We start from the raw sequence: 16,892 nt of genomic DNA on the forward strand, positions 1-16,892 counted from the left end.
AATATTTTTCTGGATATTTCTATAAGGGTGTTTTCGAAGGAGATTAACATTTAAATCAGTGAATTTGAGTAGAGCAGATTGCCCTCCGAATGCAGGTGAGCCTCATCCACTCAGTTGAAGGCCTGAATAGAAGAAAAAGACTGACCTCTCCTAACATTTCTACAGCAGATGGCCTTCGTACTTGAACTGCAACATCAGCTCCTCCTGGATATCCATGCTGCCAGCTCACCCTGCAGATTTTGGACCTGCCAGCCTCCATAGTCTCATGAGCCAATTCCTGAAAATAAAGTTCTCTCTCTTCTCTGTACACACCACACACGCACACACACACACATACACACACCATTGGTTCTATTTCTCCTCACAACTCTGACTAATACAGCAATCAATGACAAAATAATTTACTATCCATTAGAAGACATTGATCCGGTGATCTCACCTAATTTTAAACACAGAACTTGAGTGAAATTAAGAACTATTGAGCACAATGAAATTAAAATTGAATGTTTTAAGGACTGAAACGTGGGCATCCAAAGTTCGTATGTTGAAGTCCCAACCTGCAGGACTTTAAAGAAATAATTATGGTAAAATGTGGTCATGCATGAGACCCTAATCCAATATGACTGATATCCTCGTAAGAAGAGGAGGTTAGGATGCTCACACACATAGAGGAGAGATGATGTAAAGACAGCCATCTACAAGCCAAAGTGAGATCCCTCAGAAAAAAATCAACTTTGCTGATAACTTGATCTTAAACTTCTAGTTTTCAAAACTATGATAAAATAAATGTATGTTGTTGAAGTCACCTACTTTGTGGTACTTTGTATGACTGCCTGAGCAACCCAAACGCATTTTTGGTGGCAGAACAATTATTCCTTGATCCATATCACAGAACTCCATATCAAATTTATCAGCAAGAGATGCAGAAATTGAGTAGATCCATTAGTAAACAGTAGGTTCTAAGGCTTTTTAAGTGTGACTTTTTTTTGAGAAACAAGACATTTTAAAACATATAGTTTCAAAATTAAAGCATTAGATAACACTCCAACAATGTTATCACCTTCATAAGCACAAATTGCAGGCAGCCTTCATTGCCTTTCCTTTCAAAGCATGGCTTGCCTTTGGACTGAGGTAGTCAGGCAAGGCTCCTATGAGAACAATAAAGAATAACCTGAACTTTATGATCTCCTATTTAAGGGATTGTTATTTATCAGCCAGTCCTGAGGCAGCCAGTCTTTTTCTCTTTAAGATGAAACAGTAAACAATTGAATCACTCTCCTGACAACCCTGCTAATACCAAAATATCTCTTGTTTTCCCTGGCTACCAGTCCTACTAGGTTTATAAAATGTTTTGAAGCATTTAAAAGCCTCACCTGAAACATACAAGTTGCTCATTTGTTAAGTGTATCTAAGATGATGAGTGATTCATCATTTCAAAAGTTTTACAGGAAGATTATTTAGTGAAACAGCTCTGAGTCTAAGAGTATCTTTCTCTCACACACACACACATACACACACAATATCTCACAGGAGTGCAAGTTCTAAAATCAGATCTAAAACATATTTAGTGAAAACTTTTTCCCATGAGATTCGAGCTTTCATTTTATTTTATATGAAGTATATGATCAATCTTAGAAAAACTTTGTTATCCTTTTTCTTCCAGAAGCTAACTACTAACTGTTGCTTAAAAAAATTAGCTCCATTGTTCAATATCTATAATATTTGGTTTTTTTTGTGTGAACGTGCTGAATTTTTTCTATTAAATCACTTTATGGAATTAATGTGATTTAAGATTGTGGAATAATATGTATCAATTAATCCTTATGACATTTTAAATTAAATACAATATAATTTTATCATATCTTGTATGATTTCAAATAACATCCTGTGAGTAAATGTTATGGCTCTTACCTTTAGTTTTGCAACAAATAAATAATTTCACAATAAAGATCTGTTTATGTAAGTACTCTCTTCAATTGCTATTGACTTGATAGAAGCTAAACACTTGGCACCACTAGTTTTAAAAATTATTTTAGATTAATTATAAAAATTAATTATGTAAAATGAATGTTGTTAGTGCAGACATTCTGTTTAAAGAAGCCACAATAAACACGAAGTATCTGCTTATTTTTCCTGGAATTCAACCAGAGGCAAGGAAAAAAACAGAAATGCAGACCCCCAATGTCAAGGAAATCGGGAGATAAAACTCTGAAGCACAATGTATATGTATAAAGGGAGTCAACTGCAGTGGAGACAGTACACGAATGTGGAACAAAAGCAGAGAAAGAACTCACACTTGCAGACATCCAAAAGATTCAGGAGGCCGGGCGCGGTGGCTCACGCCTGTAATCCCAGCACTTTGGGAGGCCGAGGCACACGGATAATGAAGTCAGGAGATCGAGACCATCCTGGCTAACAAGGTGAAACCCCGTCTCTACTAAAACTACAAAAAATTAGCCCGGCATGGTGGCGGACGCCTGTAGTCCCAGCTACTGGGGAGGCTGAGGTAGGAGAATGGAGTGAACCCGGGAGGCGGAGCTTGCAGTGAGCCTAGATGGCGCCACTGCATTCCAGCCTGGGTGACAGCGGGAGACTCTGTCAAAAACAAAAAGGAAATAATGCCTTTCCAAAGTCGAGTACAAACCAAAGTGCAAAATAAAATCCCTCTGTCTATCATAGCAGAAATAACCATAAGTTGGGGACAGAAAAGTCTCTGGAATTATTTGGCTCTTTGAAGCAAAGTGACAAGCTGAGCCAGCAACTGACTTAGCATAGATTGCAGGAAGAAGCTCTCCCACAAGGGGGCAGAAGAGAGATTTTCAAACTGTTTCCAACGCTAAACCCATGGGCCAAAGAGAAATAAATGCTGAAAATAAATCTCAAACAAAACATTATGTCAAAAAAAAAAAAAAAAAAACCCTTATAATAGACTGAAACACAGCCTGAGATCCCCTTCTCCATCAAATACTCACAATTTTAATATGAGTAACCAGGCAAGCACAGGATCTCCATGAAGATTGTATGTAAAGACCAATCAGAAAATGTTGCCATGCGGGCGTAGTGATCACGACTGTAACCCCAGCATTTTTGGGAGGCCGAGGCAGGCGGATCACCTGAGGTCCGGAGTTCAAGACTAGTCTGGCCAACATGGTGAAACGCCGTTGCTACTAAAAATACAAAAAATCAGTTGGGTGTGGTGGCGCACACCTGTAGTTCCAGCTACTCAGGAGGCTGAAGCAAGAGAATTGCTTGAACTGGGGAGTTGGAGGTTACAGTGAGTCAAGATTGCGCCATTGCACCCCAGCCTATGCAACAAGAGCAAAATCCCATCTCAAAAAAAAAAAAAAAAAGCTGCTGCCATGTTGAACACAAAAATAATGCCAATTATCCCACAAGTTATATCTTTTAAGTTCAATAAAATCACATTTTCTAAAAAACCAGAAGACAAAGCAGGGGTATGGAGTCCTCAATGAAAAGAAGGTAATATGAAAATCAGGAGATGAAATGTTCAAATATCATCTTATCAATAGGGTTCCCTGATATTTTTGGTGTTAGTCAGGATTCTCTAGAGGGACAGAACTAATAGGATAGATGTGTATATAAAGGGAGTTTATTTAGGAGTACTGACTCACAGGATCACAAGGTGAGGTCCCACAATAGGCTGTCTGCAAGCTGAGGAGCAAGGAAGCCAGTACGAGTCCCAAAGCTGAAGAAGCTGGAGTGTGATGTTTGATGGCAGGAAACATCCAGCATGGGAGAAAGATGTAGGCTGGGAGGCTAAGCCAGTCTAGTCTTTTCACATTTTTCTGCTTGTTTTACATACTGGCCGTGCTGGCAGCTGATTAGATGGTGCCCACCCAGATTAAGGGTGGGTCTGCCTTTCCCAGTCCACTGACTCAAATGTTAATCTCCTTTGGCAACACCCTCACAGACACACTCAGGATCAATACTTTGCATCTTTCAATCCAATCAAGTTGACACTCCGCATTAACCATCACACTTCTTAATTTATAAAATACCCTCACAACACTCTCTCCCATTACATTGATTTTTTCCAATAACATTTAATTTAATGACGTTCTATCCCCATTATAATATCAGCTCCATGAGAGCAGAGATTTCCCTAAATGATTTGTTTATGTAATGTCAAAGCCAAGAATGGTGCCTGGCACAAAGCGTGTCATTAAGTATTCATTAAATAAATGATTAATACATGAACTGACAGCTCAATAAAGAAGTGGAAGAAAAAGTAGAACCACTAATGAAAGTTAAATCGAGAGGAGCATTATAGAGAATAAACACAGCTGAAGACTGAAGTAAGGTAAACAGTAGTTAGAAATAAGAGAAAAGAAAATAATTAAATTCATACAAATAATTTGGAAAGATGTGAAGAATAGTTAGATACAGCAGAAAGAAAAGCCAAGGCACTCATAATCATTATTGTGAGATAACCATATTAATGATAAAACTTGCAGTTTCATTTAAAGAAAATGTCCCAGATATAAAAGAAAACATTAACCTATAGAATAAAAAGAATAATCTATGTGTCAGAAAAAAAATGTAACCCAACACAATCCATCCCAGGGTATGCATAGAAAATTATATGGACTTTAAAAACAAACAATCTTTTGGCAGTAAGGCAAAAAGTAAGGTATTTGAATTCAATTATTGTTAGCCTCAAGATTCACTACTGAAATATTCAATGAGGAAGGAAATGGAGCAAAATTCATAAAGTATTTAAATTGTCTTTCATTATTTTTCATACTTTTATGAAAAGTCATACCTTTATGACTAAAAATAATTACACTAAACCAAATTGTCAGTCATGTAACACAACCAACAATAAATGATTTTTGAATGTACAGAGACTCAGGAAACATCATCCCTATTAACTTCTAGAAAAACCTAATAGGGATCAAATTCAGCCAACCAAAACACAAATAGAAAAGCCTATGACAGACAGATAGGCATTAAAAATTAAATCTACTGAACTCTAAAATAAGATAAAAATGAGGACTTCCATTTCTGCCTATGACAGAATCATAGACTAACACTGGACATGCTCTCCTGCCACACACACAAAAATAAAACTGGTCAAATTGTGAGGCAATAGTTTTCAATCACTGAACAACAGGAACCACAAGACTGATCCCTGAGAAGAGCAGCACAGAAGCACAGTAAGGTAGAAGCCAAGCAGAACGAAGTAGTCCCACTGAACTTAGAGGCAGAAATTGGAGTTTGAACTGCAGAAGAAACTGCAATTTGGGGGGCAGAATCTTGAGAGGAGGATCCCTAAGGGAGGCAGTTAAGGGCATATATCTATGTTAGGATTGCACACATATTATTGGCTGAGGACTTGTCTGCAAGTATTAAAGGAAAACTCCACAAAGCCTCTCAGAGAGAAACTGCTACCAAGTTAAGAGCATAACAGAGATAGTGAAGGTTGCTTGATGATAGGAGATGTTTAGGTTTCAGTTTGAGAATGAAAGGATCTTTCTTCTTTTTCACAAGATATTGAAGCAAAGAAAGAAAGATGACCTGGTCAAACACCTTTGAAAACCTGCTAACAAGATTATCTCCTGAAAAACAGAGTATGAAAGTCCTTATCTATAGAATGTATTTAGCAAGATGTACCTGGAATATACAAGGCTTGCTTAGAGAAAACAATCTTGAAGTGTGTGGATTGATGGGAATGACTTCTTGTAATAATGTTACTTAAGTTATGTAATTATTAGTGAATAAAATGAAGATGTTTAATGACCAAATTAATTTCCTTTTGTGTAAGTGGCACCCTTCATGCATAACTTAGAGACTTCATGGGCTATATCTGACCCAGAATGTATCCTAATGCACCATGAATCTGAAGAACACCATTAGCATCCTCGATGTCTCTCTTCTCTTTTCTGCAAGTACCTGTATCCTTGAAATGATTAAAACAGTTTGATACCAGATAAAATCTCTGACCTATGTGGATTTGATTCAACAATCCACTTTTTATATTAACTCCTACTGGTACAGTAAAGAGAAGTTTCTTTCAGACTCAAAGATGATAACGGCCAGGTATTAGTGGCAAAAAAATAAAAATAAAAGGGATGAAAAAATGACAATTTGATGCCAGGTTGACTAGCTATTCTTTCTTTAAAATAAAAACATCCTTGGAGGCAAAATATTTGGACAAATCTTTCCAAACAGATTTTGAGGAAATTAATCTAGAAACACGAAAGTGGCTTTTCAGATATCCAGAGAGTACTAGGCAGAAGAAAAATTAGTGGAAATTTCTATTTCCTGCCTTTTTCCAGTAACTCAGGTAAAATCCAGACCTCAAAAGTCTGAAGCTGCAGTAGTGGGAAATATAGCAGTAAAGACAGTTTTTCCTGTCCCTAGAAAGTTGTCTCATGCTTCAGTGGCCAGTTGGAAAGATGTTACCTTCACTCACAAAGTAAATTAAGACCATTAATCAATCAAAAAATGATGCAGGTGGCAGGATCCCCAGCCCAATGACCGCAAAATCCCAAAGTATACTGATAAATGTTAGGTTACTATATAAAGGAATATCAACAGAAACTTGGTTAACAATTATTGGCACAAGTACTTAGAATTAATGATCTAAAAAAAGTTACAGATTCTAAAGACTCATAAGTAGGATAAATCATATGAATTAATAATTAAACATCAAACATCAAGTGACAACAAACTTCTGTGAGCTGCTTTTGATAGTGTGACAATTAACTTGCGGCAGTGGGTGAAGTCAGTAGTTTTGCAGACCAACCTGAAAAAGTTAAGACCTACTCTATCATTAACTCAGCAATGGAGTACTCTTTCCAAAGTAATAAGAGTAGCGTGAGTGCAGGTGACCCTAAACTACCTTTATGATTAGCAGAGGGACTTACTTAACTCAATGCCTTCACTGCTAACTACGGTAGATACTGTCATAGTCAGAGCTAGCTAAATTTATGAAAGAAGTAAGTATATGAGTGCATAGCTATGCACCAATAGGAAAAGAGAGGATATAACTAACATGACAAACAACTTTACTCAGTGTCAATGGGGAAGAAATCACTTAAAAATGACTATGGGACAAATTTCTCATGATCCAGGGGATCGGAGTGGCTGGCAAGTGAATTCTATTGGTCCTCAAGTGATCTGCAAATTGGAGTTAGCTACGGCTGCCACTACTCTACACTTTCGTTACAAAATGGAAGCAATCTCAGAGAATACTGTCCAGTGGCATGTATTAATTTTGATGACAGTGTGTAATTTATTAGTACCAATGTACAAAATTGGGCAAGGAAATATTACACAAACATATCACATTCAGCTTCATCCACAGAGCAGTGGTTTCACTGAAAATTCAAATGGGAAATTGTAAAGCTAGTTATGAATGAAATCTGGTGTTAAAAAAGATGTAAAGGTTTGGCTTATTGTTTATACAATTGAGTCATTAGGTTGAATATAAAAGAAAGTAAGGTAGGGACTCCACTAAGATTTCTAAAATTAGGTAAAGGGAATGAGGAAACTGGGGAAAATGTAACTGCACAACTTTATTTCCAAAATTCCCTAATTTTTGCTTGGCTTTGCCTGTTACAGTGTGCCCAAGGAAGATGATATAAATGGTCCAGATACAATACTAATAACATAAAATTTGACAGCAAATTTTCATAAAGTACCTTAGAATGTGTTATAACTTTACTCTCTTCACCAAATTAAGACTAATTGTGAATTCAGTTTACTACCAATAATATGTAATATTTAGATTATCAGATTTAATATTGACCCAATAGGGAGCCAAAGTGTTACAGTTTTCTGAAACTCTAAAGCCCTATGGTTAATTATTATATTAAGCCAGGCAACACAACCATTGCAGAATTAGTGCACATCAAATAGAAACAGGATATTGCAGCAAACAGAAGAAACGCTTGTAAGTGGATCATAATTTTAAAACACAACAATACCACACTATTTCTATGAGAATGTCCCAGAGCAAGAAAATAATACTCTTAGTGAGCTCTCAGATCCAGCACCAACTAATGGCCAAGCTGGAAAGAAGAATGCCAGATCTGTTTTCCTCAGAGAAAGTGATCTGGACTTTTCCTAATTAATGTATTTGCCAAAAAAAAAAAAAAATCATCTGAAATATTTGGAGAAAATTAATGAGTGCATAGTTTCACTAACTCACCTCACTGGTAGCCAACTATAGCAATCATTAGGCTAATATTTTACATAAGCTATATTTTTCATTAGGATTATTTTTACAGATGACCTAGAGAGATATTACCATTGAATCATATAGGGTGGTGAATGTTGAAGAGCAGAGTTTCTGTTCTTAATCAAGTCATAAATTACAATGACATGTTGCCAAGACAGTAGTCTGCTGATAATAGGAAGCAGATTGCTGCGGCCTGCTCAATATATCAGAGCTTGATTTTCTCCTTTTCATATGCCGAATGTAGATAAGAATGGAACTTAAGGAAAATATAAATGTTACCAAGCAATCCTCAAAGACGGTGATGTTATCAATAACTCCTCTCTGGAAGTACGAACAACATTTATTGGAAGTTTTATGGCAACTCAGATAGAGATTTTTTTAATTACATTCTCATGGAAATAGTGTGGTTTTGTTGTGTTTTGGAATTATGATTCACTTGGAACTGCTTCTTCTCTTTGCTTAAATATCCTGTTTTCATAATATAAATATATCTAGTTGATGTTCTGAGGAAACATACAATATTTTATGGTGCATGCACACTATTTTCTCAAACTGACAAATCTTGTAAAAGTCCAATGGTAGAAACCTATATGACTTTATTAACACCGTCCTTGGCATGCCAGAAATTCTGTAGGCATTTTAGGAATTGGACATGGGATAATGCTTCTTGTTGAGTTAGGGTGAACTAACTAATGCAACTGGAGCCTTAAAACCGTAAGTCAGCATAGAAAAATTCAGTTTCCACTCCAACATGTAAACAAACTGAAAGTCATCTTTTTCATCCTTATAAAGAGAAAAACAATCTGAACAGACTAAAAAATCAATGACATTTATTGGGTCCTTCTAAGAATTGAGGTTTCAGGGAAAACTGCCTCCATGAAATCTGAAAAACAGGTGAATACAGAGAGTCACAGCTGGGATCAGCTTACTATATGCAGAAACTGCTGGAGCCATAAACTAGTAGGAACACTTAAGTAATAACTGTGATAAACTGCTGGAGGATAAATGTGGATGAAGAGAACATGAAAGTTTACAGTGAATGAGTCTTATACAGACCCCTAATCTTTGGGGGACTTTTTCTTGGGAAACTCATCAGATTCTCACTGGTAAAGAGCCAATGAAAATCCTCGTGTCTTTCTGGCAGGGGTAGGGGAAAAGTAATCATTTTGAAATATACCCAGTGTTCTCCATAATGAAGACCTACTCATTGGGGAAAACACATTACTAGAGCCATATTCAACACAGGAGAAGGGAAGTTATCCACTCCAACTCCTAGCCTTCCGGTTTCACCTAAGTATGTGGTGGAGGGTGCGGGGTAAGAGGGAATGGGGATAAAAGTTAAGAAACACTTGTAAAGGTCACAACCTAGGAACTGGCCAATAAAACACTGAGAATAAAACATAGCATTATAGAACTCTTTCCCTCCCTTTCTCATATTACCACCACATCAGAAAAGCCCCTGTATGACAGCAAGTAATTATAACTGGAAGAACTGCCAGGTGCAGACTTCATTTAAGGAGTTACTGGGGAGATGCAGAAACAATAAAAGAATAAAAACAAAAACACTAGAGAGATCTTAACCTCTGGTGCTTACAGCTATATAGGAAACATTGAACACAGTCCAACTTTTAGCCAAATTAACATAAAAATTTATATAAAAACATTATTTGCCTATATAAAAAAGATTATTTACCTCAGTCCCTATTACCTGATGCATCATGTTGACTTTCAACAACAACAAAAACAAAATTACAAAGCATGCTGAAAGACCAGAAAGAACAGTCTTAAGAGACAAAGCAAACCTCCAAACTAGACTGAGATATGAAATATGTGGATATTGTTAGACAAGAAGTTTAAAATAACTGTGATATGTTAAGAAATACAATGGAAAAATTAGACAACATCCAAGAACATATATAAATAATGTAAACAGAAAGATAGAAACTGTTAGAAAGGGCCGGGTACAGTGGTTTATACCTGTAATCCCAGCACTTTGGGAGGCCAAGGCATGTGGATCACCTGGGGTCAGGAGTTCAAGACCAGCCTAGCCAACATGGCAAAATCCTGTCTCTACTAAAAATAAAAAAAGTAACTGGCCGTGGTGGCATGTGACTGTAATCCCAGCTACTCAGGAGGCTGATGCAGAAGAATCGCTTGAACCTGGGAGGCAGAGGTTGCAGTGAGCCGAGATTGTACCCCTGCACTCCAGCCTGGTGACAGTGTGAGACTCCATCTCAATCAATCAATCAATCAATAAAAACTATAAGAAAGAATTAAAATAAAATGTTAGAGAAATAAAAATACTGCCAAGGAAATAAAGAATGCTTTTCATGGGTTCATCAGTAGAGTTGACATGGCTAAGCAAAGAATCAGTGATCTTGAAGATATTTCAGTGAAAACTTCCCAAACTGCAATGTAAAGAGAAAAAAAAAATGAAAAATACAGAACACTCAAGAACTGTGGGATAATTTCAAAACATATAAAATGTGCATTGTTGAGGAAGAAAAAGAGAATGGAGCAGAAAAAATATTTAGAGTAATACTGGCTGAGAATTATCTGAAATTAATGGCAGACATCAAACCACAGATCCAACAAAAACATCGAGTGGGATAAATACTCAAGCTAACAATTTTTTTCACAGCATAAGAAAGAATCAATAAAGTGAAGAGACAATCTTCAGAATGAAGAAAATATTTGCACACTATCAACCTAATAAAAGGTAAATAACAAAAATATATAAGGAGCTCAAACAACTCAATAGCAAAAGAAAAAAAAAATCAAATAATCAGATTTTAAAAATAGACTAAAGACCTAAATAGATGTTTCTCAAAAAAAAAAAAAAAAAAAAGACATACAAATAGCCAACAGTTATACAATGCTCAACATCACTAATCATCAGATAAATGTAAATCAAAATCACAGTAAGATATCATCACACCCCAGTTAAAATGACTATTATAAAAATATAAATAATAATAGAGGCTGGTGAGGAGGTAGAGAAAGCTAAATGCTCATACACTGTTGCTGGGAATGTAAAGTATTACAGGTACTATGGAAAACAGTATTTTGGTTCCTCAACAAAATAAAAATAGAACTACCATAGGATCCAGCAATCCCACTGCTGGCTATATATCCAAAAACAAGAAATCAGTATATCAAAGAGACATCTGCCCTTGCATGTTTATTGCAGCATTATTCACAATGGCCAAGATATTGGAACCTAAATATTTAACAATGGAGGAATGAATAAAGAAAATTAGGTATAATATACAAAATAAAATATTATTGAGCCATAAAAAGAATAAAATCTTGTCATTCGTACCTATATGGATGGCAATGGAGACCATTATGTTAAAGGAAATAAGCTAGACACAGAATGACAAATATCACACATTCATATTCATGTGGGAGCTAAAAAAATTGATATAAGGGAACTAGAGTGTAAGTAAAATGATGGTTACCAGAGGCTGGGAAGGGTAATGAGGAAAGAGAGGTAAAGAAGTGTTAGTTAAGGGATACAGGGATGATTTAACATATGCAAGTCAATAAATGTGATATACCATATAAACATAATTAAAAAACAAAAATCACATGATCGTCTCAATAGATGGAGAAAAAGTATTTGACAAAATCCAGCAACCTTTTATTATTAAAACCCTCAGCAAAATTGGCATAAAAGGGACATAACTTAATGTAATTAAAGCCATCTATGACAAACCCACAGCCAACATTATACTGAATGGGGAAGGTTGAAAGCATTCCCCCTGAGAACTGAAAGAAGACAAGGATGCCCACTTTTACCACTTCTATTCAACATAGTACTGGAAGTCCTAACCAGAGTAATCAGACAAGGAAAAGCAATAAAGGGCATCCAAGTCATTAAAGAGGAAGTCAAACTCTCACTGTTTGCTGATGATATGATTGTATACCTAGAAAACACCAAAGACTCATCCAAAAAGCTCCTAGAACTGATAAATGAATTCAGCAAAGTTTCAGGATACAAAATTAATGTAAACAAATCAATAGCTCTGCTATCCACCAAAGGTGACCAAGCTGAGAATCTAATCAAGAACTCAACCCCTTTTACAATAGCTGCAAAAAATAAAAAAAATAATAAAGTGCTTAAGAATATACTTAACCAAGGAAGTGAAAGACCATTACAAGGAAAACTGCAAAACACTACTGAAAGAAATCATAGATGACACAAACAAATGGAAACACATCCCAGGCTCATGGTTGGGTAGAACCAATAATGTGAAAAAGACCATACTGCCAAAAAGCAATCTAAAATTATATGTAATCCCCATCAAAATACTACCATCATTCTTCAGAGAACTAGAAAAAACAATCTTAAAATTCATATGAAACCAAAAAAGAGTCTGCATAGACAAAGCAAGACTAAGAAGAAACAAACAAACAAACAAATTTGGAGGCATCACTTTACCCAACTTCAAACTATACTCTAAGGCCATAGTCACCAAAGCAGCATGATACTGGTATAAAAAGAAGCACATACACCAATGGATCAGAATAGATAACTCAGAAATAAATCTAAGTACTTACAGTCAATTGATCTTTAACAAATCAAACAAAAACATAAAGTGGAGAAAAGACACCCTATTCAACAAATGGTGCTGAGATATGTGGCAAGCCACATGTGAAAGAATGAATCTAGATCCTCATCTCTCATCTTATACAAAATCAACTCAAGATGGATCAAAGACTTAAATCTAAGACCTGAAACCATAATGATTCTAGAAGATAACATTGGAAAAACCCTTCTGGATATTGGCTTAGGCAAAGACTTCATAACCTATAACCCAAAAGCAAATGCAAACAAAACACACACACACATAAATAGATGGAACTTAATTAAACTAAAAACCTTTTGCACAGCAAAGGAAATAATCAACAAGGTTAACAAACAACCCACAGAGTTGGAGACGATCTTCACAATCTATACATTTGACAAAGGACTAATATCCAGAATCTACAAGGAACTCAAACAAGTCAGCAAGAAGAAAACAAATAATCCCATCAAAAAGTGAGCTAAGGACATGAATAGACAATTCTCAAAAGAACACATACAAAGGGCCAGGAAACATATGGGAGAAAAATGCTCAGTATCACTAATTATCAGGGAAATGCAGATCAAAACCACAATGTAATACCACCTCATTCCTGTGAGAATGGCCATAATCAAAAAGTAAAAAAAAAAAAAAAAAAAAAAAAAAAAAAAAGATGTTGGCATGGATGTGGTGAAAAATGAATACTTTTACACTGTTGGTGGGAATGTAAACTAGTACAACCACTATGGGAAACAGAAAACAGTGTGGAGATTCCATAAAGAACTAAAAGTACACCTACCATCTGACCCAGCAATCCCACTACTGGTTATCTATCCAAAGAAAAAGAAGTCATTTTATGAAAAAGATTCTTGCACATGCATATTTATTTCAGCACAATTTGCAATTGCAAAAACATGTGACCAGCCCAAATGCCCATCAGTCAATGAGTGGATAAAGAAAATGTGTATCTATACCATGGAATACTACTCAGCCATAAAAAGAATGAAATAATGGCATTCATAGCAACCTGGAGGGAACTGGAGATCATTATTCTAAGTGAAGTAACTCAGGAATGGAAAACCAAACTTGTATGTTCTCACTCATAAGTGGGAGCTAAGCTTTGAGGACGCAAAGGCAGAAGAATGATACAATGGACTTATGACACTCAGGGGAAAGGGTGGGAGGTGGGTGAGGGATAAAAGTCTGCACATTGGTTACATTTTACACTGGTCAGGTGATGGGTGCACCATAATCTCAGAAATCACCACTAAAGAACTTATTCATGTAACCAAACACCACCTGTTCCCCAAAAACCTATTGAAATAAAAAATTCAAATTCAAATTCAAAAAAGAAGGGTTAAATAATGGGTACAAAATACAGTTAGCTAGAAAGACTAAAATCTAGTGTTCAATAGCACAATAGGATAATAATAGGTAACAATAATTTATTGTATATTTCAAAATGACTAAAGGAGTGAATTTGAAATGATCTGAACACAAAGAAATTAATATTTGAGGTAATGGATATCTGAGTTACGCTGATTTGATCATTGTATGCACGAATTAAAATATCACATGTGCCCATAAATATGTACCACTATTATGTATCCATAAGAATTAAAAATTAAAAAATCTATACCTATGTATATAATATTCAAACTCCAAATAACCAAAAACAAAAGGAAAATATTGAGGGAAGTAAAAAGATAAAAACCTATAAGAAACAAGGGTAAGAATTATAGTGGACTTCTCATTAGAAACCATGTAAGCAAGAGGATGTACTAAAATATTTTAAACATAAGAAAAAAATATTCCATCAAACAATAATTGCATATCCAACAACATTATCTTTCAAAAATGCATTTAAAAGACCAGCTAACCAAAATAGACACTGGAGGAACCTCTCTTCTAGGACACTGGATTGAAATCAGCCTGGGAAAAAAATAAAGTTACATAAGAGTAGAAAAATGAAATAATTATCCTAGGCCAGGTGCAGTGGCTCACGCCTGTAATCCCAACACTTTGGGAGGCCAAGGCAGGCGGATCACTTGAGGTCAGGAGTTTGAGACCAGCCTGGCCAACATGGTGAAACCCATCTCAGCTAAGAATACAAAAATTCAGGTGTGGTGGTGGACACCTGTAATCTCAGCTACTCAGGAAGCTGAAGCACAAGAATCGTGTGAACCCAGGAGGCCTCGGTTACAGTGAGCCAAGATCGTGCCACTGCACTCCAGCCTGGGCAACAGAGTGAGATTCTGTCTCAAAAAGGAAAAAGAAAAAAAGAAAGAAAGAAAAACAAGGAAAGAAAGAAATAATTATCCTAATAAAAAACTAGAACTACCCTCATTGCTGGGAAAAAATTTATCCTCCGCTGAAAGGATTACTGGATGTTCTAATCATTATGAAATTTGATGTCTTTAATGGTCGGAGGTTGGGCTAGGATGGTACATTTATGGGAAAACCATATAAGACGAGATCATGGAAGAATCTCACTGGACAATAGGAGACCAACTGTTCTCTATTACCCTGGGAACACAAACAAGATTTTTAAAAAGCCAGGGATTAGTGGGAGGGAGGGTTGTCTTCCACATGGTACAAATAAAAAAACAACACTATATGGTCCTTATGGAATGTAGCTGGACAATACTGCATAATGATATCCAGATGCCAATGTCAGTAAAAACTGGCACCATGCTATCTGAGGTTTTATTACGACCAAACAACAGAATGGATCTGTAATTACTGAACTATGGCCTCAAGTCATCCCCGCAGGTACTTGATGTGTGGTTCATTGGGAATATCATTCTGGCTGAGAAGGAACAGGGAATGATACTATAATTGTAAATGATGTATGATGTGTCAAACGTTAACCTTTTGCTAAAAGTATATTGTGTAACAAAGGAGTTTTGAGTTTGTTGATAAAGTCAAATAAAAAATACAATTTTGTAGATGATGACTCCAGGATGAAAAGCATTTTAGGAAGATAATTTAGAGGGTCAAAGGAAACAAAAGCTGGACAGTAGTTAAAGCATAAAAACCAGATTTTTTTCCCCCCAGGAATTGTTGCAAAAGAGGAAAAGACCTTGGTATGATACTTGGCTTAATTCCAAATACAGTGTGTACAGGTGGAGATTCATAGCTAAGAAGCATGGGGTTACTGGATAGAAAAATATTAACAGGAAACATCAGGAGTAAAGAGGATTCTTGCTAATCTGATGTGTCAGGATTCTTACTGAAGGCAGGCCAGACTGATCAAATATGAAGGGTAGTGGCTGAAGATTTTGATCAGATATTGAAGATGATTAGCTATCAAGGGTGCAGAGTTCTGTCTAAACTGACTTAGTAAGATTCTTGTTACAACTGGGCAATGCAGGCTTGATAATTCTGAACACTAAGGTAGAGGCCTAGAGGGCTGAGAAGAGTCTGACTAGAGTTCAGTCCAGGGAAGAGTCTGTTTCCAGATCCCTGTTGAGGGGAACTTCACTGAAGGAAACATGGACAACTAAAAGAAGATTTAGACCTTAGAAAAATTACATGTGTACTTAAATGTTGACATCAATACATACTAAAACCTTTGGATAATTGAAAAATTGAAGAAATATAACAATTGAGTTATAATTCTTACTCACCATGAGAGAGTTCAAATACTGGTATTTGATGGAATGTTTCTAAGATTATGCTTTTGCACAAAATGTTTCAGAAAATTATGTAAAATAAACTATAAAAATAAACGAGAAATGTGTGGCAAGAAGACCTTGACCAAGAATTGACACAGGGATATATGAAGAAGAGGACTGTCAAGCATGGTAGCTCACACCTGTAATTCCAGCACTTTGGGAGGTCAAGGCAGGAAGATCTTTTGAGGCCAGGAGTTTGAGACCAGCCTGGGCAATATAGCCAGGCCCCATCTCTAAAAGAATTAAAAAAAAAAAAATTATCCAGGGGTGGTGGCACATGCCTATAATTCTTGCTAATCAGGGAACTAAGCCTGGAGGATTGCTTGGGCTCAGGAGTTTGAGGCTGCAGTGAGCCATGATCCTGCTACTGCAGTTTAGCCTGGGCAACAGAGACCCTGTCTCAAAATGAAAACATTAAACAATAAAAATACTAAAACAGAG

The sequence above is a fragment of the Macaca fascicularis genome, chromosome 3, assembly GCF_037993035.2.
Source record: "Macaca fascicularis isolate 582-1 chromosome 3, T2T-MFA8v1.1".
NCBI classification, from domain to species: domain Eukaryota; kingdom Metazoa; phylum Chordata; class Mammalia; order Primates; family Cercopithecidae; genus Macaca; species Macaca fascicularis.